Source organism: Lissotriton vulgaris, chromosome 5 (genome assembly GCF_964263255.1).
Source record: "Lissotriton vulgaris chromosome 5, aLisVul1.2, whole genome shotgun sequence".
NCBI lineage: Eukaryota > Metazoa > Chordata > Amphibia > Caudata > Salamandridae > Lissotriton > Lissotriton vulgaris.
The window spans coordinates 1,181,382,398-1,181,408,903 of NC_141693.1; the positions used below are offsets into that span (position 1 = coordinate 1,181,382,398).

The 26,506-nt window shown below is 47.9% G+C and overlaps 1 protein-coding gene across 7 annotated transcripts in view; it reads left to right on the forward strand.

Annotated features, from left to right (window-relative positions):
- PLEKHA1 (pleckstrin homology domain containing A1) overlaps positions 1-26,506 on the forward strand; it is a 712,942-nt gene that overhangs the window by 450,391 nt on the left and 236,045 nt on the right. The gene's annotated exons all lie outside the window — the stretch shown is intronic.

Genomic DNA, 26,506 nt, shown 5'->3' on the forward strand with positions numbered 1-26,506 from the left:
AGTCAGCGCACAGCCTTCATTCCGGACCTCTTCGGACCTCAATCAGATGGAGAAACCGAGGACGCTATTGGACTTCAGAAGACCAGAAACCTATCTCCGTTTCAGAGTACGGCTCCGACAAGGATGATGACATCCCACAGGGACAACGTACTGTAAGTACAGAAACTCCCTCGCCCCGACATCAACCTCAACCCAAAAAGAAGGCTCAGGACCACCCGCTCCCTCAGGCCGCGGTCGGCCCTGAGATCACATTTCCGACGCCCTACCTTCGGGGAACCGGCACCAAAGCCTACCAAAAAATCTTCCGGCTCCGAAAAGCCCCAATCCAAAACAGAAACCAAGCTGATACCTTCGGGATCAAAATCTAAGCCAGGCTCCGACTCCCCACAATCGGCACCGAAACACACTTCGGATCCAAAAACACCAGCCCCAAAACCATCTGCACCAAAACAACCGCAGGCACCGAAGTCACCAAAAAAGCACCGTTTCGATGTTCCGCTCGATAGGCCAGACCGAAACAGAAAGTGTTTTACATTCATCCAAAAACTGTGACTCTAAAGAGAGACTGATGCTGAAGAGGAATATCACATTTCTTTGAAGAAGAGAACTGTTGGAACTAACCTTTCCCCTCCTCCTCTTCCTCGCCCTATCTCATCTCCTCCTTCTCCACGGTCTGTACCTATGCCTACTTCACCTAAGCATTCACCACATACACCTCACAACCAGGATGATAATAGGGATGACGATGGACAGCCAATACCTGCAGACCCATGGGACGATTACAGCATTAACTCTCCCACAGGCAATGATCCTGACCTAAACCCTACCAAGCCTTCTCCACCAGACGACAGTAGGTTACATTGAATTGCTGGGTAGGGCTGTCAGTTACCATGGGGTGCAGCTCCACAAAGATTCCCTCAACGAGGATTTTCTTTTCAAGACCCTTCGAAAAAAACGAAATGCAAACATCCAGACCCAATACTAGATTGCGATCTATGCATAGCATGTGACTCTACCGCTCTATATACCAAGAACATATTCATACTGGGTAAGTAGCATTTGCCTTCACAACCGTCTGCTGCAGATGAAGAGGTTTTCTCCCCTGAAGAAAGTTCTGGCTCCGACCAGGGGATCGTGTAGCTTCCTCCATCCCAGCAGTCCATAAGTATGGCACCCTCTGGCCCTTGACACCACCCTCAACCCGTGCAGCTTGCAGCTAAAGGGCACTCAGCCACTCTAGAGCGCCAGAGACAGGCATTTGGACCATCACTGTCTTCGGGCCATGGTTGGCAAAAACCGACCACTTCAGACACCCTGCCCTGCTCAAGCTCGGTGCCGAAAAAGCATGCAAGACTAACTGCTTTGACGCCTGCTACTCCAACACCGAGCCACACATCACTGACTAGATCCTTCTCTGCGACGATACCGAACGTACCCTCGAAGCCGAATACCTTGCTGTCTACTAGCAAGTCAGACACCGGCGCAGTCAAGATGATTCTCTATAAGTTACTAGAGGAGCTGACTCAAGGCAGAAACATTTTCTCATTCAGCCCCACAAGGGCCGCACCTTTGCCCACATTTTCGGCCTTGCTCCACCCTCAAGACATCAGCTAGCCTCCGAAGAGGCCTTGTCCAGTCCAATTCCAGCAAAACAATGCAGGAAAGCGGATAAGGCTACCAGCCCTTTACCCCTTGTACAACCATCCCCTCACCCTGTTCCTTAGCCCTCCCTGCCTTCCTCTCCAGGTGCCCCTCTTGACATCACACCTCAGGGGTCTCATCACGCTGACAAGGGTGGGCGTGGGGTGATATGTGATTCTCCTCTGCAGGGTGACCCATGGGACTTTTACAATGTAGACCCACAAGGGCACAAAAAACCTGACCTTTTTCATTGCCCACCTCTCCAGAACTCATTGATAGGGCTACCTCCCTTCATAAGGTGAAACGCCATACTGAGCCCTTATAGGGGGACTTTCTCTTTGAAACCCTTGTCTCCACTCGCCGCACCACTCAGTAACTCCCCATGCTCAACGACATGCTATGTCACACTCCTGACATTTTTAAAGACCCTGTCTGAGCTAGGGTTTTAACACCTAGGATGGATAAAAAAATTATAAAACCTCCCCTTATCTCCCCCATCTATATTCGTGGTACCGCTCCTGTCCGACTCTCTGGTGGTCACTACTGCTCATAAGAGAGACAACTCCCAGGCCAGTGGGGACGGTCTACTGCCAAAAAAGGTTAGTAAATTCATAGTTGTGGCAGGGAAAAGGGCGGCTGTGCATTCAACCAAACAATCCTGTGATTCTGTCGCCCGTGTAACAAGATATGATTATGGCCACTAGGACGAAGTGGAGGAGCTCCTCCAATACCTCCCAGAGGAGCATAGAAAAAGGGGACAATATTTTTTTCTGAAGGCAAGCTGACGTCTAACACTTCTATTTGTTTTTCCCTTTACGCAGCAGATGCAGCTGGGAAGAGTGGAGGGGACCAGGGGAGGTAAAATCCAGTGCCTGGCTCCTTATCCCTAGCTTAAAGCCAGCAGTTCAGCAGAACCTGTTGACCATGCCCATTGATGGTCGGCTTCTCTTTAGTTCATGGGACCATTTCAGACACCCGCTCCTCCCCCCTGCTCCCCTTACCGTGGAGGTTCAAAGACCACTTCCCCTGATGCCTCCAAGTCCCGTCAGCAAACACAGTGGCAGCATTTCTCGTCCAGGGCGTATTTTAGTGGGTACTATAGGGGCAACAATTACAGAGGCATAGGCAAGGCTGACTCCCCAAAAGAAGCTGCAACTGCCATCAAACCCTGACTTGCCCCTTCTTCCCCCCGACCATATAACATCGGCTGGGGGCCTCTTACAAAGCTTCTTTCCCACTTGGAAAATAATCACCTCAGACCAGTGAGTTTTGGATATTATCCAACATGATTTTTTCTGGAGCTCACTTCAGTGCCTCCCACCATTTCACCTCACAAATACAGACTCTCACCAGAACACCACAGGCTACTCAAGGAGGTCTAACCTCTTCTCTTCAAAGAGGCTATAGAACCCATCCTACGCCATTAGCAGGGCACGGGAGTAGGCTCTCCATACTTCCTAATACCCAAAAAAAGACGGGACCCCAGACCCCTAAATGAATACATCCAGTCAGAGCATTTCCATATGGGCTACCCTTCAGGATATCATTCTGCTTCTCCAGCGGGACAACTTTATGGTCGCGCTTGACCTGAAGGATGCCTATTTCCATGTACCAATACATCCTGCTCATCATCCGTATCTGAGGTTTGTGGTGAGCAGAATGCATTACCAATTCAAAGAACTCCCCTTTGGGATCACTACTGAGCCTCGGGTGTTTACTAAGTGCCTTAAGTTGATGGCCATGCACCTGTGCAGACAGAACATCCACGTTTTCCTATATCTGGAGGACTGGCTGATCAAAAGTGCCACCTGCCAGCAGTGCCGCGAACATTTACAGGTCACAATAGAACTTCTTCATCACTTACGGTTTACTATCAACACCACAAATTATCACCTCTAACGCCTTCAGCTCCAACCCTACATGGAGGCTGTTCTCAACTTGGAGGTAGGCATAACCTATCCAAACCCTGCCAGGATCCAGTCTCTTCAGGCACTGCTCCCTTTGTCCAACCAAATCAACAACTCAGTCAGAACATTCATGCACCTCCTAGGAATGATGGCCTCCAATTCCATAGTACCTCTTGCCAGGCTTCACCTTCATCCTTTTCAAGACTGCTTAGTGCAACGGTGGTCTCAAGCAGATTTTCATTGGGGCGATCTAGGGTTGGTCGGGCATTACACTTATCACTCTCTGCAGTGGTGAAACAGCAACAACCTGTTGCAGGGGCAGCCTTTCCTCGACCAAGTTCCTCAGAGGATTGTTACAACGGATGCCTCCCTTATGGGTTGGAGTGCACATTTAAAAAAATCTGACTGTCCAGGGTCAGTGAGAAGCCAAGCACCAAGGCCTCCACATCACCTACCTGGAAATTCTATCCTTTCACCCAGTGTTGGATACTTTCCTACCTCACCTGGTAGGCAATGTTCTTGTCTGGATGGTCAATATGACCGCCATGTATTACCTTCAGAAACCAACGTTAGAGCGGTCGACCGGGCAAATCACTTAATTTCCCTGCGCCTAAAAATTTACGTGCCCACCTGTACTGCAACTGGTGCTCATGTAAAGCGCTCTAATACCTTCGGGTCGGGTTCTCGCTATATGAAACTGCAAACAAAATAGCAGGGGGGAGACACTCTCCTCAACTCTCTCAATTATCCGAGAGTATTTGATGTTGCGCTGTTGACCACAACATTTATTTACTAGCAAAGTATCTTCCGGGGATGGACAACGATTTTGCCGACCTGCTTAGCAGGATGCAGCAACAAGTCCATAAGTAGGAACTCCACCCACAAGTACTTCTTTGCTACAGATGAGGCATCCAGCTAGACCTGTTCACAACAGCAGAAAACGCCAAATGCCCAAACTTCGCCTCCAGGTTCCCATACCCACAATCCAGCAGAAATGCACTTTGGATGAACTGGTCAGGGATATTTGCCTATGCTTTTTCCTCCTTTTCTACCCTTTGCGGTACAGAGGCTTCGTTAGACATCCCTCATGCTCATCCTGGTAGCACCCACATGGGCCAGCCAGCCTGGTTCACGGCTCTGCTCGTACTCTCTCTAGTTGCGCACCAGAGATTCTCAGCAAGCTGGACCTTCTTACACAAAAACATGGAGAAATCAGGCACCCAGATCCCTGATCCCTCAACCTTGAGATTTCGCTCTTGGGGTCATAATATTTAGATAACTTAATCTTCCACCTTGATGAATAAGCATTCTCAAGGAAGCATGCAGATCTACCACCCATGCCTGCTATGCAGCCAAATTTAAATGATTACTGGCACTCAAAATATATTGATCCTTTGAAAGCCACAGTACAAGACATTGTATGTTACTTACTTCATTTGCAGGTTTCTGGTCCTGTCATACCTCAATATGATTACCCATAGCCGCCATGGCTGCCTATGTTCAGAATAGACAGCACATCTCTCTCTTCAGGATAATTGTCAGTAAAGCTATCATGAAGGGTCTCAAAAGTGCCATTCCTCCCGAGGTACCACCAGCACCATCCTGAAATCTCAATATTTTAATGCAAGCGTGCGTCACTTCCCTCGAGAGTGACGTCCCTTCAATGCACTCGGTTTGATATTTTCCTTGAATTAATTAAATGAAAATTCCTTGAAGTTTGATTCATACGTTGTTTATTTTATTCGTTAGTTTTCTTGTTTCACATTATTAATTCATAATATATCCAAACTTATATCATTGGTCAGCCCAATGCATTTCAGGCGTCCGCCCTTCATCAGGAAATTATTCCTAGAAAGCAACCAGGTGTAACACACATTAAGTTTCATATAAAGCAACTGTGAGTTCAAGTATATCTCATAGTGTGATACTTGTGCTCATGTTAGTCTTTTAATCACACGAAGGACGAGTTTTAAAGCAGGTTTTTAGTAGGTCGGTAACTGAAGAGTGAGACAATTGGAGAAAAATAGAAAGGGGGAAGGTGTAAAAGAATGAAAGACTGGGTAGGTGTATCCGTGCATCGTGACACAGACGTGCTACGCGGTGCAACGTGTTAAAAAACATTCTATACTGTGTGGCTGTGCTCAAACCATTTTAGTGAATGCCACGTGTTTCAGACTGACCTGCAGTCAATGCGTAAAGGTACGTTTCAAACAGCTTGAGCGTCGGGGCGACCTTCTGTTAAAAGGTGCAATAACATCATGCGGTTACTACGATGTACGAGACCGAATACAGCGGTCAGCGTTGAAAAGTATCTACAACAGCCCTAATCGCTTACCGAGTTCTTGTAAACATGTACAGATCTCTCGTCATGTGTTCCGTGCAGCGATGTGCAGTGATCGGCAGATTTCAGTTAGTGACTAAAGAGAGTGTAGGATGTTCTAATTGGGTGACTGAGGTCATGTGACCCCTGGATTGGCACGACAGTCTACGATAGGCGGATGACGCGTTGCCAAGGTGCGCGAAAGCTATTCTAGAGGTTTTTTTAAAACAATGAAAACTTTGTTCATGTGCATTTCGAGTCAAGTGGCGTTTGAGACAATCTACGGTCGTAGAGTGAGCAAGGAAAAAAAGAAAGTGTAAAAAGGGTAAAAAAGAATCATGTGACTTGAAGGTGTATAAACTAAAGATGAAAACGGGGTCTCAACAATAATAAATACATCAATGTAAACAAGTGACATGAATAATACAGAATATGAATGGTCAGACTCAGACTATAATTCATATCAAAACGTCCCACTGTAGAGTTCATTCATAGGTGGCAACTAAATTCTAAGTGTTCATTCAGCCCCTTGGGCTGTACTGAAGACAAACAATGTATCCAATGTAGTTATCGTCTGAGGAGGTACTGGGCATTGTCTCTTCCTAGCAATATTGGAACCATTTCTAAGATGCAGTATCTCAATTGACTTGAATTATGATTGCTTTCGTTAAAATGGGTAGCTACTGTACACTTGGTTGATTTCAAACGAATATTGCTCTTGTGTTCCACTAAGCGTGTTTTTATCTTTCTGGCAGTTCTGCCCACGTAGGTGAGGCCACACGGGCATTTTAACATGAACACCAGGTTAGTGCTGTCGCAAGTTCCGTTTACATTCAGTTTGATTCTGGTCCTGTGTGATGGATGAGTAATTTCATTGCCTCTTATGATGGTATTACAATTGCCGCAGTTGTGGCAGGGCAGCGTTCCTTTGAAATCTTTCATAGGGACATGGGTCCTGCGGTTTAGTAGTTCTTTGATGTTTTTGGTTCTTTCGTAAGCGAATATAGGATTGCTTGATAATATACCATTAAAGTCTTCCTCAAGTGCCAGTAATGGCCAGTGCTTCAGAATGACTCTTTTGATGTTTTGACTTCTGGTGGAGTATTTAGATACGAATACTGCCCTCCGTTCGTCCTTCGCGTGTGATGGTAATAACAATTGTTCTCTGTTTAAATCTTGTACTCTGTCGGCAGCCTGTATTAACACGGTTTCAGGGTACCCTCGATCCTTGAATTTTTTAATGGTGTTTTTGTGCTGTTCATCATACATGTCTTGGGAGGAAGCGATCCGTTTGATTCAAAGTAATTGGGAAAAAGGAAGGTGTTTTTTGAGAGATGGTTGATGGAAGCTGTGAAAGTGAAGGAGGTTATTTCTGTCGGTTGGTTTCTGGTATACACTGGTTTGTAGAACGCCCTGATTGTTGGTAACCAAGACGTCTAGGAAAGGTAACTGGGTTTCACTGATGCTGGATGTATATTGAATGCGATCATTGATTTTGTTAAGATTTTGAATGGCTGTTTGTAATTCTGAGGTTGATCCCTTCCACAGGATGAAAATATCATCAATATAACGTTTGTATAGGATGAGATTTTCTTGCTATTCCTGTTGGGTCAGTATGTGTTCTGTTTCGAATTGGTGCATGAAGATATTGCCGTACGATCGAGCTGCACAATTTCCCATGGATGTACCTGAGCATTGGGCATAAAACTGATCTTCCCATTGAAAATAGCTGTGGAACAGTGTGAAGTGCATTAACTCCATTAGTAGTAGCTTCAGATTCTCTTCTTTGTCACTGTTGAGCAATGCTGTCTCAATGGCGGTTAATCCCAAATTGTGGGGAATGGAGGTGTACAACGCTTGTACATCATGTTGGCGGTGAATGCTGATTTATGTTCTTCCAGGATATTTAAGAAATGTGTAGTGTCGTATGTCGGTATCTTTTGAGCTAATGGTTGCAGATGTTTGTCAATGAATTTGCTCACCGGCTCATGGATGGAATTCACAGTGGAAACGATTGGGCGGAATGGTGGAATGGTAGGGTGTTTGTGGATTTTGGGGATCATGTAGATGTACGGGATTGATGGATTTTGTTTCACTAAGTATTCCTTGTCCTTGATGTTGATGATGCCTGCATAAATAGCTGTATCAATGATTTTGGTTAAGATCTTAACAAATTCCTTAGTGGGATCATTCTCCAATTTCATGTAAGTATCTTTGTCATTGATGTGTTCAGTCACATTTTTTTCACAAAATTCAGTGTCCATAATTATTAGGGCGCCGCCTTTGTCCGCTTGTCGTTTGGTAATGTCTTTGTTGTCTGCTAGCGTTTGGATGGCCTGCCTCTCTTTTTGGGTCATGTTGGTACTTTTGGTCCGTGGAGATTTAAAAATCTTAACGAGATCTTTGCTCACTACCTTTTCGAATGCGTCCAGTGTTTTGTGGCTGATGGGAGGTAGAAATCTGCTCGGGTTTCTTAGTCCCATTAAGGTGTCCGGTTTGGTACCGTCATCCTGAGCGGGTCTCTCGATGACGTTGGTAAAGAAGTGCCTAGGACGCAAACTTCTTAGGAGTTTATATACACACACTTGTGTCTCTAGAATATTGGAGTGGTATGTCGGGACAAACGAAGTTCCTTTTTGTAACGTTTGAGTCTGAAATTTCGTTATTGTTTGTTTGGATATGTTGATTATTAGGGTCTGTGATCCTCGTGTTCTTTGAAACTGATTCTGTGGACAATCCTGCTTTTACTCCTGTTCCTCCCCCTCCTGGTTCTTCCTAGGGTCCTCGACCTCTCTCTAAAAAAGGAGTGATAAGTGTTTGGCTGCAATTGTCATCGGGACGTGTGTCATCTTGTGCTTGTCTCTCATTTCTTTGAAACACAGTTGCTTTGTATGAAACTGAATATGTGTTACACCTGGTTGCTTTCTAGGAATAAGTCCCCTGATGAAGGGCGGATGCCCGAAATGCATTGGGCTGACCAATGCATTGGGCTGACCAATGATATAAGTTTGGATACATTATGAATTAATAATGTGAAACAAGAAAACTAACGAATAAAATCAACAACGTATGAATCAAACTTCAAGGAATTTTCATTTAATTAATTCAAGGAAAATATCAAACCGAGTGCATTGAAGGGACGTCACTCCCGAGGGAAGTGACGCACGCTTGCATTATCCAACCCTGGGCACAGGGGGTTTTACTTCAATAGCACCACCCAATTTGTGAACCAACCAACCGAATTCAACCCTGAGTGTGATTCAAACACTCCAGTTATCGGCTTTCTTATCTCAATATTTTACTCAGACGACTCCTGAGCCCTCCGTTTGAGCCTCCTCCACTCCTTCCCCTTCATTACCTCTCTTGGAAGGTGGCATTTCTGGTTACTTGACCTCACTCAGGTATGTCAGTGAGCTTCAGGTATTAACCCTGGAATAACATTTCTTCCTAGGACATAGAGATTGGGTTGTTCTTTGCACCATTCCCAAATTCCTCCCTAAGGTAGTGTCTCACTTCAACCTTAATCCGTCCATTGACTTTTATGTTTTTTTTCCACAACCTGATTCAGTTGCGAAGCAGACTCTCCAAACATTGGTCGTAAACGATCCCTCATGTACTATGGTGATAGATCCAGACCATTTAAAAGACACAACAACTTTTTGTTGCTTTCATCCGAACCCCACAAACGAAAGGCTCTATCCAAGTCAGGCATTGCCATGTGGATAGGTAAATGCATCCAGACATGCTATGCTAAAGCGAAGAGAAGTCTTCCCATTCCTAGAGCGCTCGCTACGCAGAAGAGAAGAGTCTCTATGCCCTTCTTGGGGAACATCCCTGTAGCTGATATATGCAAAGCAGCCACCTGGTCCACACCGCTCTAATGTTTACCTGACAGTTCTCTGTACACGCTTTAAATCTTCTGCAACACCCAATGACTAGCCACCGCGTTTTGGGAGGACTTTGTGTATCTACAACCACACATGCCTCACACGGAAAATGGTACCTATCCTGTAAGCATTTGTTTGTGACTTGTAGTGCTGTAGATTCACTTGCACCCACCCGCCTCCCTGGACACTTGTATCTATTGCAGTATCTTTCAATATCTCTTTTTCCTCATCTCCCTATTTATACATCGCTTCACATTCCATCCTCTCCCGCCGTGCAGGAAAAAATTAAACAATGGAGTCAATGGCCATGCTCATTATCACCAAGAGGAGGAGTGTCAGTGTCTGGAGGCTCAAAAGACTTTTTCGAAGAAAAAACAACTTGCACACATCCGGGCTCACAACTAGATGGCAGGAGTATGCACAGCATGTGACTCTACAGAACTACAGGTCACAAACGGATGTTTTCAAGGTATGTAACATTTTCCTTTTTGGTGGTACTTGTGGCTGTGAATGAGGTTTTTGTGAATGATAAATTCTAGATTTCCATTAATTCCCACTTACAATGGTGATGCCCAAAACGTTTCAACGTTTCAGAGAGCTTTCCATAGTAAATGATTGTGGTAAGGAAAGATACTAAATTGCTAATGGAAGTGTCTTCCTTCATGTCATCCTCATGTGAAGCCCTTTTAAAGCACTTTAGTCAGTTATATTTTTCTTTTTCAATCTTATTTTTTGGTAGTATTAAGAACATTCAAGCATAGGCTGCACTGCATAATGGCCAGTAGCGTTAAGGCCAGCAGCCCTGCAGTAACAACAAAGTTGGGCAGCTGCCACGGTCACTCAGTTATACTTTTGTAGTCCACCACACAGGATACCACAACGTTGTCTTGGGTCGTATCTTGGGCTAGAATTCATTCTCTTTTTTCCCTGTTTCATAATTTTTCTGAAAGGTAATAGCAGAGGAAGCATACTTTAAGTGTCTCTCTGATTTATCAGACCACAATATTGGGAACAGTTTTGAACTTTGGAAGACAGTGAACTTCCAGACACTCTGAATTAGGGAAGAAAGACCTCTTCAGGCTTAATCTAATATTTCCTTCCTAAATTGCCCTTGTTTTCTAGCTTTTCTAGATCTGGTTTTCTGCCGCAGAAAGGGAACCGAAGCAACCTGTGTTTTAAGCTGCTCCTAGTGACACAAGAAGTACGTCATTGTGGTCGATTAGCTATGACTGTCCGTATGTACTCCCAGGAATCACTATTAGGGACACCATTTTCATGGTTTGCTGTCACAGTAATAATGTTCTATATGTATGCATCAGAGAAACTGTGGACCCTGACCAACAGGTTGAGAATGACAGTCTCTAGGCACACTTTTGAGATCAAGCTCTACCCTCTGGCACCAAAGCTATGTGCTTCAGTGTCAAAGTACTCTACCCGGACTTGTTCCTCATGGATCTGCAAAGCGATTGGTATACAGGTCTCACGATCTGCTACTACCAGTAGCATAAACAACCTCGGTTTCCACATTGTTATTTTTTAAAGCTTTGTAGTGAGAGGCACCCAGCCATTGTAGTAGGCAATTAATTTTGAATGTGGTGTTGCCTAAATTTTACTGAATGAAGCAAGGTAGCCCAGACCCCCATCACCTCCCTATCCCTTACCCAGTGGAGGCTGGATTATTCCAAGGAAACTTTTAGAAACAATGAGTCTGTCTTGATATGCATTCAAATAACGTATCTAAAAATGGCAAAGATTTCTGCCAGTTCTGAAGGAACAGTCATGAAATATTCTGTATTGAAATAGTCTGCCAAGCAAGTGCAACTTTGGTGTCATAATGGAGGATTGAACCTGCAGCTCAATATCTTTCAATTTTAGCTAAAAAAAGTTAAAACAAAATAGTCTCAGTGGAATGCCTTCAAACATTTCAACTACTGGCAAATGCTTGAGCTGCATTGCAGCCCATCATTCTTTTGGTCATTATTCCACTTCACACGCTGAGCAAGCACATGCAACTCAGCCTTGGTCCTCCTTCAATAGGAACAGTCCCGCCAGACTGCCAGGTCATGTCCTCTGTAAACGGAAGCTTGAGCATCCCCACCTAACTTTATTCTTTTTTTTTTTTTGAGAGTTCATAGACTTAATAACATACATATTATCGTATACAAATACATATTCCAAAATATTCAGAGAGAAAGGGATTGCTTAGACGTTAACATTCAAAATATTGCAATCCTATAAATGGACATTTAAAATACATCATAGTGCAATCGTAATATATATCCATAATACAGAAACAGATCCTAGTAAATTAAAGTGCTAAGCCAAGGTATATATTTACCCAAAAAAAACAAAAACCCAATTTAAATGAAAGTGCAAAGTGCTATATATCCGAGCAGATACCTATACATATATATTATCCTTTTAGATCTACCACACAATGTTATCTTATCTTTCAAACACACTCCAATGTTTCACATACTTTCTTATTGTTCCTGATCGTGTTGCATATTTCTTTTCCGATTCCTGTATTCTGGACAGTTTTACCCTCCACGCATTAAAAGTAGGTACCTTCTTAAAGATCTTGCTATTAGAGCTGCAATAAACAAACCTTCCTCGTGTGTGGAGGTAGCCTGAGAGCAGCCAAAAACTGCCGTAGATTTATCAATATGGGTTTCAATCTAACAAACAATCATTTTAAGATTGTACTTGGCAATTGAAGCCACACTTGAATCTCCACCCAGGTTTTCCAACCGTTCCCTTTGGTAAAATCCTGGATCTGGGTATACCTGTTTTCTTCCCATATCCTTAATATATTATTTATATATGTTCGAAAGCTTGGTCGAAATGTTGATTCTTGGAATATTGTAGTGCTAAAAGCTGAGTTTTTTGTTTAAGTAACCATTGTAGGGTCTTGTAACACTCTTTTATAGGATACTTAGTAGCTCTGGTGGGATCTATTATGTTATACTCCCTTAACATCTTTTTCATGAAAAAATTATCGGCCTCTTCAGGATCTAAAAAGAAAAATCTAAAACTGTGATATGCAAATGTCGCGTAATAATAATTTCTAATATTTGGAAGACCTAATCCTCCATCAGCTACGGGAGAATTTGAAGTGCTAAGTGCTAATCTTGGTATCTTATTTGTCTATAAGAAAGAAGAAAACATACTGTCTATTTCTTTAAAAAAGGAAGTCTGTATTACACAGGGAGCCGCGCTAAAAAGAAAATTAAACAAAGGGAGAATAGACATTCGAATTAGTGCAACTCGTCCTATTATTGACAGCGGTAACTCATTCCATCGTGCTAACTGTAAGTTCACCTTTCTTAAAAGTGGAATATAATTTTGTGCAAAAAGATCTACTCTGAGTTACATAAATCCCTAGATATCTCTTTGGATTGTTGTTGTACATCTGTCTAAATTTTTTCAAAGTCTGCAAAGATTCTCATAACTTCCATCTGAGTATCAATCTTTGAGTTCAGAAAGAGAACAATATCGTCAGCATATAATTTAATGTTAGTCATTCCTTGAGCGGGTACTGTATGGGATCTTTTTTCCCTTATTGCAATTGTTAATGGTACTATAAATAGAGCAAATAAAATCGGGGAGAAGGGGCAGCCTTGTCTGGTACCTATACTCACAGAATGTATTAACATTTGGGCCTGCAAATTTACGTAGAGTTGTTTCAATAAAAATATAAACTCATTTGGGAAGCCAAATTTTTCTAAAATTGTAAAAATACAATTCCAAGAAACAAGATCAAATGGTTTTTCCGTATCTAAAAACCACCTTATTCATTTAAAAAAAAAATCAAAATTTTTCAAATAAAAAGTTTGTATTAATATAAAGCTATCGAACTGCTATAAAACCTGATAAACCTGATAAAAACTGATCTGTCCCGGTGAGTGATCCCACTATTTTGTTTAGCCTATTGGCAAGGAGCTTAGTGAACGTTTTGTAATCAGTATTTAAAAGGCTTATTGGCCTGTATGAGTTCACATTTTCACTATCTTTATCTTTTTTTAAAATACTGACCACAATTGCTGTGCGGAAAGATGCAGGTGGCTCACCCCCTTGTAATAAATAATTAGCAAGACTTAAAAATTCGGGACAGAGTGCTGTAGAAAATGCTTTAAATAATTCTGCGGGAATGCCATCCTCTCCGCAAGCTTTACCATTAGGCAAAGAGCTGATAACCTCATCCAACTCTTCCTTTGTGAATTCGGCTAGCAGCAGCTCTTTAAAGTTTTTTTCTAGAGTTGGTATTGGCAGTTTCTGTAGAAATTCATTTATCATTTCTAGGGAGACCTGGTGTGGTGCCTGGTAGATATCTTTATAATGTTCGAAAAACACCTCCCCTATTAGTGGCGTCGTTTTTACTTAAGTTTTAGTTGCTTCGTGCTGGATGCATTCGATTCTATTTCGGACTTGCTTTTCCTTTGCTTGCCAAGCTAGCAATCTTCCTGTATACTCACTATTTTCATAGCCTGTCTGAAGATAAGTTCTACTTGCCCTATCCCCTAAATAATAATACCATTCTCTCATTCATATTTTTACATTCAGTATTTCTTGCCTATTATCCGTGGTCCTGTTTCTGAAATATTCTTGATTTGCACGGGCCAGCTAATTTTCTATTGCCATTCTCTCCTCACAAATGTATTCATTTTCACTGAACTCTTTGGTTAACTTTAAGCGTCTTAGTATCAAAGATCCACCTCTTTTAATCTCCGCCTGCAGGAAGCATACTATTATTTCAATGTTGGATATCAGATACTTTCACGTGCCGTTCTGCTGTGAAATATCATGTTCGAGGCATATGAGCTGCAGATCTCACACAGCATTAGATTGCCACCTGGTGTTGGGCTCAGATGATTGCATGTTGTTGTCTTCTTGGAAAGAAGTCTTTGTAGTCACGAGATAGGTGACTTCCTCTCTTGGACGATAGTGCGCATAGGCATCGACTTCATCCTTAGATTGTTTTATTCCGCCACTGAGTTCGGATGCAACTTTTCTACTCCCGTTTGAAACCTACTTTCTAAGTAGTTCAACGAGTCAAAAAAGTTACTTAATTTCTTCTAAACAACTTTCAACATCAAGAACCATCGACTCGAGTTAATCAGCTCGGTTCCGGTCGTTGACGCAGGCCGTTGGGCCTATCCACGCCGTGAGGCCTACAGCTCATGGAAAGGACGCCGTTCAAGAAATGCCCCCAGTGTGGAGCAAAATTTCCGCACAGTGACCATCACAAGATCTGTAACCTGTGCTTATCCCCTGAACACGACGAGTTCAGCTGTCCAGCCTGCGCATCCTTTCGATCCAAGAAGACTATTCGAGATCGGAGGGCCCGTCGACAAATCATGCAGAGATCAGCTCCGGAACCAGAGGACATCTTCGACGAGTGTCCAGATGTCCCTGAGGAAGATTCCGGAGATCTCGAAATCGTATCTGGGGCAGACGACACCGATGACTCAATACCTTCGGGTCAACGCTTGAGTACTACTGCCCCTGCCCCAACCCAACCCCAAAATCGAAGGCAAAGGTCAGCACTCCGCCTCCAGGGCCCAGTCGAGACCGAAAAACTACTTCAGAAGCCCCGCCTTCGAGCCTGGCTCCGAAGAAAATACAAAAGCCTTCTGGTAGCTCAGGACCGAGCAAACCGCATGTGCCGATACCACCAGCTCCCTTGGCACCGAAACCAAAAGAAGTCCAGGTTCCGAAAACAGCTCCGAAACAGTCGGCTCCGAGAGACAGACCGGCTCCGAACACTGTAAAGCCGGTTTTCGACGCTTCCAAGCCAACAAAACCAGCTTCAGCTTAAAAACCAAGGCCTACGGAGCTAAAACCAAGGCTAAGGACAAAGAAAAGAGACAACCACGCTCGGAACCGAAAAAAACGGCACCGAAAGCAGTTCCTGAAGAAGAGCTTTTTCACCCTGATTCTACGCAGAAAAAGCTATATATTGACCCAAAAACAGGACATGTCTCTACTGACAGGAAGTGAAAGTTAGATACAGCACCTCCACCTCTAGTGCCTGTAAAAAAGAACTGTGCAACATCACCTCTCCGCCCTTCTTCTCCTATACCTCCCTCTATTTTACCTCCTCAAAATACTCCTACTCATTTTTCACCACAGCATACACCTCCTCATAACACTGATGATGACATTATGGGGGTAGGAGATGACCCAAATGACCCTTTTATATACCCAATAGATCCACTTGACTGGGAGTATCCAATCCCACCAGATGTCACAACAGACGTACCGGACATCCCTAATCCATACACATATCCATCCAAACAATCACCTCCAGAAGATAATATTGGGTTTGGACACTTAATCAATAAATCTACCATCCATCATGGGGTCACAATGCACTCCGATGAAGCAGAGGTAGATTTCCTACTAGACACTTTTGAGCAATCCCAAAAGTCAGTTCAGATATTACCTATGATCAAAGGGGTTATTATGCATGCACCAGAAGTGTTTAAAGATCCTGTATGTGCTAGGATCATAAACCCCAGGATAGAAAAGAAATATAGGCCTGCTCCTGCAGATACTGCCTACATTAAGGGACAACTGCCTTTAGATTCCCTTGCCGTTTCAAACGCACGGAAAAGAGCAAGCTCCCAAACATCAGGTGAAGCGCCACCTCCTGATAAAGAGTCAAAGATGATAGGCGCTTCAGGTAAAAGAATAGCTGCCCAAGCAAATAACACATGGTGCATAGCAAATACACTAGCCCTTCTCGTAAGATACAACAGGGCTTATTACGATCAGCTAGAAACACTCTTACAGCATCTGCCTAACCAATCTAAGGCACAGGCTAATGATCTTATCCAAGAAGGAAAGTTAATTTTTAATGCTTCTATTGAGTGCGCACTTGACGCAGCAGACACTGCTTCTAGAGCAATATACACTAGTGTCCTCCTTAGACGCCATGCTCATCCCAGGATTTAAACAAGAGGTGCAAACCACCATATTAAATCAGCCATTTAACCAACAGCAACTTTTTGGCCCAGCTATAGACACAGCACTTGAAAAAATGAAAAAGGACACTGATACTGCCAAATCAATGGGAGCTTTGCAGTCACCACAAACAAGAGGCTCCTTTTGTCGCTCCTTCTATAGAGGAGGCCCCAAACAAGTTGGAACAGACAATTCAGCTTCTTTTAAAAGCAATACACAAACATCCTCATTAGGGAATGTTTTAGAGTTGGCTACAGAGGCAATAACAAGGGTAGGTCGAGTCAATAACAACAATCGAACCTCTCCCACCGCAAAACAGTGACTTCCTTTCGTTCCTGTAACAGCATTCCACTCCTGTAGGGGGGAGACTAACACAGTTCCTACCTGTCTGGAATTCCATCACCACAGACAAGTGGTTAAGACAGATTATCCAGTATGGCTACTGCCTAGAACTTACAGCTACCCCTCCACATAAACCACCCAGAAAGCGTCCAATGTCTACAGGACATCTAACGCTGCTCAAACAAGAGGTACTATCATTGCTTCAAAAGGACTGTTGGACCCGGCCTCGTGGCGTGGTCCTTGCTGATCTCCGCAGCCCCAGATCTACGTGTGGAACTGATTCCCGTCCACCCAGAACTGTACATGATCCTTCTACACTGGACCTGAGACGATCCCCAGACCGCGTGCCTGCACCCGTGACCATCAGACTCCATGTTTGGCCACCCCGGCCGGCCGGCCGCCTTCTTTCCTTTCGGCAGCCCTGGCCGCTCCTGACGGCCGCTAAGCCTGCGCGTACAGTGCGCCCAGATCCACCCGGGGGGTGAACGACTCATCAAGTACCCGAAACCAAGACTTCCATCACACCTCCGGCCCCCTTCCGAGGAACTGGTTTCCCTCACACCTCTGAACTATCCCTGGGGGCTGGTTTCGATGGCACCTTGGGCCTCCTAGTGAGCTGGCTCCAGGTCCTGATGGGCGTCTGGGATTCCATGGGCGCATGGTCCAAAGCATCAAAGAACCAGCCGCCCAGACAATCAGGCGCCTGGCCCTCGAACCTCCGGCCTCCTGCCTATGAGGGTCCGGACATCAAAGAGCTTGACGACTATAAGACAGCCTGCCTTCCACCTAATCGGCAGTTGTATCCTGGACAAGAAAGCCCTGCTGATCTGATCGCGGCTGACTTCGAGGAGAACAGACTCTGACCCACCAAGCCCTGCTGACGCCGTCGCGGCTCATCCTCGAACCTACGGAACTGAACCATCGGGGCCCTGCTGACGCTGTCGCGGCTCCCTCTTGAAGCACAAGACCTGAACCTCGGAGCCCTGCTGACGCTGTCGCGGCCCCATCTACTTACGAGTACGACAGAGTACTCCTGCCCAAGCCCTGCTGACCTCGTCGCGGCTGGACGAACTCTCTGGTCCGGCGGGACCATCGACGCTACCCTCACGAACAGTTTGAACCAGAAGTGAGTAGGACAGCAAGTCCCATCGCCAGCACCCGTACCCCCCCGTTCGAGGATTGAGAACTGCGCGCCGAGTACGTGGTGTGCCAACTGGCCTCCTAAGACTGTCCCGCTTCCCCGACCCCTTGTTACAAGACTTTCGCGATCCTTCGATCGCTGTGTAATGCTCTTTAATTAATCTTGATAAAGTCTTTCTTGATAAAGAATTACGGTGTGGTGTCCGCTCATAAGTGTGGTGTGTCGACAGTGTGTACGATCAGTCCTCCTCGGTGGGGACTCCCCCCTCGATAAGACTCGGCAGTAATTGTGGGAGAGGAGGTTCCAGGGGGTTAGGAGAGTCTACTTGACCCCTGGGGTCACCGCCTTCCAACATTGGTGGCAGCGACGCGATACGAACCTACGTCTAAAGATCGTACCACTGACACACTACCTGAGCCTACACGCAGCAAACGCACAAGGAAAGAGCGACTATGACGACTACAGAAGCTGGTGTAAAGACAACCTTCGACAAGGACCTCCTGGAAGATTACACACATAAAGAGCTGAAGCAGTTCTGCAAAGAACTGAGTATCCCGAGTACCGGACTAAGTACTAAGGAAGATTTCCAGAAAGCGCTGACCGCCTGGGTAGAGTCCGGAGCATCTCTTCCCCCGATCGAAGACGAGGGAGGGAGGCCACAGACCGAACCCGGTACACCGACCGGTGAGAGAATCCAGCAACCGACCCGGAGCCCAGCAACCGGGAGAGAGCGGTCATCGGAGGAGATGGCCGAGCGAGAACGTGACCGAAGCCATGAACTCGAACTAGCACGCCTCAAATTAGAGGGTGAACTCCAACTCGCAGAGAAAAAGTTGGCGGTGGAGCAATTGCGGCTCCAGGGAGAGCTAGAGGAGAAGAAGCTCCAGAGGGAGCATGAAGGACGGAAACTTCAGCTCGAGCACGAGCGCAGCCTCAAGGAAATCGAATTGAAGGCCAGGAAAGAAGCAGCCGGTTCCCCGGGCCTTGGGGAGCAGGTGGTCCCCCAAGAAACGAAGGTGCATATCCCCAAGGATGTGGTAAAGGAGTTCTACAAAGGAGACGACATCCAACAATGGTTCAAGGCATACGAGGTAGCCATGTCCGCCCACCGGGTCCCGGAGAAAGACTGGGGGGCCGGCCAGTGGAGCCGCTTCCTCAGCGAGGGGAGAGATACCCTGCTGGACCTACCGACGGCACACATGAACGCCTACCAACACATGAAAGACGCTCTTTTATTCCGCTACGGCCTGACGCCAGAAATGTATCGCCAGCGGTTTAGGGAGTGCAAGAAGCTTCCTGGCACCACATGGGTGGACTATGTGAACTACTACACCCGGGCCCTAGATGGGTGGATCAAGGGCAGCAATGTGACCACCTTCGAGGGGGTAGTCGACCTAGTGGCTTACGAACACCTGTCCGCAAATTGCTTTGTGGAACTAAGACCGCATCTCCTGGACAGCAAGCTCGCCAACCCACGGAAACTGGCTGTGGAAGCCGATCGATGGGTGGCCACCCGAGTCCAGAAGGCGCCCGGGGGAGACCCCCCACGGAACGACCAAGGATCTTTCCGCCAGCGGGGTGGAGGAGGTCGAGGCAAGCAGCAAAATTCCCAGTCAGGGCCTCAGCGTAGTCCCCCCAGAAACCAGACCCCGCGCTCTCCTCCCGCGACGAGAGCCGCCCCGAGTGCAGGACCCCCGGGGCTCCGCCCCAGCTCCAAGTGCTTCAAGTGTCAGCAACCCGGGCACTATGCCGGTGACCCCCGATGTCCCCTGACCCCGAAACCCACTCCCACTGGGCCCTCCTCTAGACAGATATCCTCAGTAGCCTTAGAAGAGGAAGAGATAGAAGAACAAGGGGAGTGGGAACCCGCAGCCATGGTCTTAGCCTCCCTGGGGAATAGCGAGATGATCCCAGGAGATTACCTGCCCGACAACACAGAAAAGTACCGCCAGACAGTGAAGGTTAACGGGCGCAGCATAGGAGCCCTTCGGGATACAGGAGCCAGCATCACATCTGTTAGGTACACGCTAGTCCCTGAGTCCATGATCATCCCCCACACCTCCTGTCGGGTGATAGCAGCAGATAACTCTGTCCGCACCTGCAGGATAGCACAGGTCCTGTTTGAGTGGGAGGGGGTCTCGGGCGATCTGCGGGTCGCAGTTCGCACGGACATGCCTGTAGACTGCCTCCTGGGGAATGACCTAGAGAGTTCCCCGTGGAAAGAGGTGGAGAGAAGGACCCATTTAGCCATGTTAGGACTGCCCCATTGGGCCTGTGTAAGCACCCGGGCCATGGCCGCCAGAATGCCCAACCCCGAGAACGAAGAGCCTGAGTTCCCCAGTTCAGCCCCTGATGTACCCGAGCACGGCGAGCACCCTTCGGTCCTCGACCAGCCCTCCCTCGAAGAGAACGCCCCCGACGAAGGTTCCCTCGGACCAGCTGTCGAACCAGTCCCGACCCTAGCAGACTTCCCCGAGTTGGCCCAGTGGCGCCAAGAGGGAGGACCGTCCTGAGAGGAGTTCTGCCAAGAGCAGACCTCCTGCCCTGCCCTAGAGGGGCTCCGCCGACAGGCCACAGCCCAGGCCGCCGGAGACCAGTCCGGCTCCCATTACCTTTACTGGGAAAACGGCCTACTGTACAGTGAACAGAAGACCGCGGAACTAGGGTCAGCCCGCGTGCTGGTGGTACCCCTACGTTTCCGTGGACTCCTCCTTAACCTGGCTCACGATGTGCCCCTGGCAGGACATCTGGGCCAAGATAAGACCTTCCAGCGACTAGTGACCCATTTCTACTGGCCCCACATGCGGGCTGATGTGGAACGCCACTGCAAGTCCTGCCTCACGTGTCAGGCTAGCGGCAAAAGCGGAGGCAAGCGCAAGGCTCCCCTCCAGCCCTTTCCAGTTGTCAGTACCCCCTTTGAGAGGGTGGGGATCGACATCGTCGGACCTCTGGACCCCCGGACCTCCTTAGACCACCGGTTCATTCTGGTTCTGGTCGATCACGCCACCCGATACCCCGAAGCCATCCCCCTCCGGACCGTGACGGCCCCAGTCGTGGGCCGGGCCCTCATAGGGATCTTCTCCTGGGTGGGATTCCCCCGAGAAGTGGTAAGCGATTGAGGAACGAACTTCATATCCCGGTACATGAAGTCCCTCTGGCAACAGTGTGGGGTGTCCTACCGGTTCACCACCCCCTACCATCCCCAGGGCAACGGCCTGGTTGAGCGGTTCAACCGCACCCTGAAAGGGATGATCATGGGTCTTGAGGAGCCCTTGCGACGCAAGTGGGACGTCCTCCTACCCTGCCTCCTGTTCGCCTACCGAGAGGTACCCCAGAAATCCTTGGGGTTTAGCCCTTTCGAGCTGCTCTATGGGCACCCCGTCCGGGGACCCCCTCAGCCTGGTCAAGGAAGGCTGGGAGGCAGCCCCACCGAGCACACCCCCCAACGTATTCTCCTACGTCCTGGCCCTCCGGAACCAGACGCGGAAGTTTCGCAAGCTGGCCGAGGCCAACCTGGAGGCCAGCCAAGAGGAGATGAAACGCTGGTACGACCAGAATGCCACTCTGGTCGAGTTTCAACCAGGCCAACAGGTTTGGGTCATGTCCCTGGTGGAACCGGGTGCCTTGCAGGACAAATGGACTGGACCCTTTGAGGTGAAAGAGCGACAGAGCCAGGTCACCTACCTCGTTGATACGAAATCAGCCAGGAACGCCCTGAAAGTGTTAAACGTAAACCGGCTCAAACCCCGTTTTGTGCACTCTGAGTTGGGATTACTCCTTGCCACCGACGACGAAGAGGAAGAGGAAACGGACCCTCTACCCGACCTCCTGTGTGCAAAGGATCAAGATGGCTCCGTAGAGGGAGTGAGTCTCTCCTCCTCCCTTACCCCCTTGCAGCGTGGGGAATGTCGCCACTTGCTGGGACAATTCGCAGACCTCTTCTCCCTCACTCCCGGCGTCACTAGTTGGTGCGTCCACGACGTGGACACCGGGAACAGCCCTCCGGTACGGCATAGAGCCTACCGAGTCCCGGACCGAGTCCGAGCCTGCATCAAGGCTGAGGTCGACAAAATGTTGGACCTAGGAGTGGTGGAAGCCTCCGACAGCCCATGGGCTAGTCCCTTGGTCCTGGTTCCGAAGGCGGCCGCCCCCGGCACCGTTCCCGAGCTAAGGTTCTGCGTAGACTACCGCGGACTCGATGCAGTCACCCGAACCGATGCACACCCCATCCCACGAGCCGACGAACTGATTGACCGCCTAGGGTCGGCTCAGTACCTTAGTACCTTCGATCTCACCAGTGCCTACTGGCAGATCGGCCTCACGGAGAGGGCCCAAGAAAGGTCTGCTTTCTCCACTCCGGATGGCCGTTTCCACTTCCGAGTCATGCCCTTCGGCATGAAAAACGCCCCCGCCACCTTCCAGCGACTGGTCAACCAGGTCCTGGCTGGGTTGGAAAGTTTCAGTGCAGCCTACCTAGACGACATTGCCGTGTTCAGTGCTCACTGGGCCGAGCACCTGCACCACCTCTGGGAGGTGTTGGACGCCCTGCGTCGAGCCGGGCTCACCATTAAAGCTAGTAAATGCCAAATTGGACAAAGCTCAGTGGTATACCTAGGGCACCAGGTCGGCAGCGGCCTCGTGGCCCCCCTCCAACCCAAGATAGACGCAATCAATGCCTGGGAGACCCCCACGACCCAGACCGAGGTGCGGGCTTTCCTAGGTCTCACAGGGTACTACCGTAGATTCATCAAGGGGTACGGGAGTATTGTAGGCCCCCTCACCGAGTTGACAGCCAAGGCCAACCCCAAGAAGGTTATCTGGACCCCCGCCTGTCAGAAGGCCTTCGAAGAATTGAAACAAGCCATTTGCACCGCTCCAGTCCTACAGGCCCCTGACTACTCCCGAGAGTTCGTGGTTCAGACCGACGCCTCCGAGCATGGCATCGGGCCGTGCTCTCCCAAGTGGACGACAAGGGGGTTGATCATCCGGTAGCCTTTATCAGCCGGAGGCTACTACCCCGGGAGCAGAGATGGAGCACCATCGAGCGAGAGGCCTTCGCAGTAGTCTGGGCCTTGAAGAAACTAAGGCCCTACCTGTTCGGGACCCACTTCCGGGTCCAGACCGACCTGATTCCCGTCCACCCAGAACTGTACATGATCCTCCCACACTGGACCTGAGACGATCCCCAGACCGCGTGCCTGCACCCGTGCACGTGACCATCAGACTCCATGTTTGGCCACCCCGGCCGGCTGGCCGCCTTCTTTCCTTTCGGCAGCCCTGGCCGCTCCTGACGGCCGCTAAGCCTGCGCGTCCGGCGCGCCCAGATCCACCCGGGGGGTGAACGACTCATCAAGTACCCGAAACCAAGACTTCCATCACACCTCCGGCCCCCTTCCGAGGAACTGGTTTCCCTCACACCTCTGAACTATCCCTGGGGGCTGGTTTCGATGGCACCTTGGGCCTCCTAGTGAGCTGGCTCCAGGTCCTGATGGGCGTCTGGGATTCCATGGGCGCATGGTCCAAAGCATCAAAGAACCAGACGATCAGGCGCCTGGTCCTCGGACCTCCGGCCTCCTGCCTATGAGGGTCCGGACATCAAAGAGCTTGACGACTATAAGACAGCCTGCCTTCCACCTAATCAGCAGTTGTATCCTGGACAAGAAAGCCCTGCTGATCTGATCGCGGCTGACTTCGAGGAGAACAGACTCTGACCCACCGAGCCCTGCTGACGCCGTCGCTGCTCATCCTCGAACCTACGGAACTGAACCATCGGGCCCTGCTGACGCTGTCGCGGCTCCCTCTTGAAGCACAAGACCTGAACCTCGGAGCCCTGCTGACGCTGTCGCAGCCCCATCTACTTACGAGTACGACGGAGTACTCCTGCCCAAGCCCTGCTGACCTCGTCGCGGCTGGACGAACTCTCTGGTCCGGGGGGACCATCAACGCTACCCTCACGAACTGTTTGAACCAGAAGTGAGTAGGACAGCAAGTCCCATCGCCAGCACCCGTACCCCCAGTTCGAGGATTGAGAACTGCGCGCCGAGTACGTGGTGTGCCAACTGGCCTCCTAAGACTGTCCCGCTTCCCCGACCCCTCGTTACGAGACTTTCGCGATCCTTCAATCGCTGTGTAATGCTCTTTAATTAATCTTGATAAAGTCTTTCTTGATAAAGAATTACGGTGTGGTGTCCGCTCATAAGTGTGGTGTGTCGACAGTGTGTACGATCAGTCCTCCTCGGTGGGGACTCCCCCCTCGATAAGACTTGGCAGTAATTGTGGGAGAGGAGGTTCCAGGGGGTTAGGAGAGTCTACTGGACCCCTGGGGTCACCGCCTTCCAACAAGGACGCAATAGAAATAGTCCCAGTACAACATCAAGGAACAGGGGTTTACTCGCAGTACTTCCTAATACCCAAGAAGGACGAGACACTGAGACCAATTCTAGACCTCAGGCACCTCAATCGGTATATACACTCCGATCATTTTCATATGATCACTTTACAACAAGTGCTCCCATTGTTGCAACAAGGCGATTTCCTTCTACACTAGATCTCAAGGACGCCTACTTCCACATTCCTATACATCCTTCTCACAGGAAGTATCTAAGGTTTGTACTAGAAGGACAACACTATCAGTTCAAAGTCCTTCCATTCTGGGTCACAACTGCACCAAGAGTGTTTACAAAGTGCCTAGCAGTAGTAGCAGCACATCTCAGGAGGCAACACGTCCATGTCTTCCCATACATCGACGATTGGCTCATAAAAGCCAAGTCGTTCATCCAGTGTGTCCAACGCACATCTCAGACAATTCAAACATTGCACAACTTGGGGTTTACAATTAATTACACCAAGCCACATCTCCAGCCCTCTCATGTACATCAATACCTAGGGGCTACAATAGACATGTCTACAGCTCTAGCCTATCCCAGTCCAGCCAGTATACAGAGCATTCAAACCTTAATCACAAGGTTTCTAGACCAACACTCTCTACCAGCCAGTGTTCATGCATCTAATAGGTATGATGGCATCTTGCATTTTTATTGTACCATATGCAAGACTGCAAATGCGCCCATTACAGTAATGTCTAGCACATCAGTGGAACCAAGCACAAGGATAACTTACAGACCTGGTGTTGGTGGACAGCCGCACACATCGCTCTCTGTAGTGTTGGAACACCAAGAACTTGTCCAGTGGGCGGCAGTTCCTCGACCCTGTTCCACAGATAGTACTTACAACAGACGCATCCTTGACAGGATGGGGAGCCCATCTCCTACATCATACAACTTAGGGAAGGTGGACCACTCAACAAAAAGTGCTCCACATCAATCACCTGGAGCTGCTAGCAATATTCCTAGCACTAAAGTCCTTTCAGGTACATGTACAGAACAAAGCTGTCTTGATCCGAACGGACAACATGACAGTCATGTACTACATTCAAAAACAAGGAGGCACAAATTCTCTGCAACTCTCCCAGCTAGCACAGAACATTTGGAGATGGGCCATTCCACAAAACATATATCTGCTAGCTGAAAACCTTCCAGGGGTTCACAATCAGATTGCAGATCTGTTAAGTCGGCAGACACAACAGATTTACGAATGGGAACTACATCCGCAAGTTCTTCTACCATTCTTTCACAAGTGGGGTCACCCAGACATAGATCTATTCCCCACACACGAAAACGCAAAATGCCCAACCTTCTCTACCAGGTTTCCACACCCGCTGTCCAAGGGCAATGCGATATGGATGAGCTGGTCAGGCAGATTTGCGTACGCTTTTCCACCACTCCCACTAATACCACTAGTAGTGCGCAAGCTAAGACAACAGTCTCTCAAAATGATCTTAGTAGCTCCCACATGGGCACGTCATCTGTGGTTCACCACGCTGCTAGAACTCTCTCTAGTTCCACACCAAAGACGGTGTCTGACACCATCCATGCTAACGCAGAACCATGGAGACATCAGACATCCAGATCCAAGTCAACTGAATCTGGCGATCTGGCTCCTGAAGTCTTAGTTTGGTTACCTTAACCTGCCACCAGACTGTATGAATATCATTAAAGAAGCCAGAAGACCGACTACTAGAGCTCTTGTTATGCAGCAAAATGGAAAAGATTTACTGCACCAATAATGAAATTGATCCCCCTGGATGCTTCTATCCAGAATATCATCTGCTAATTTCTACACTTACAAAGATGTGACCTAGCATAGTCATCTATACAGCTACACCTTGCAGCCATTGCTGCGTACCTACAAAATAGACAACATCTGACATTATTTAGAGTGCCTGCAATTAAAGCATTTATGG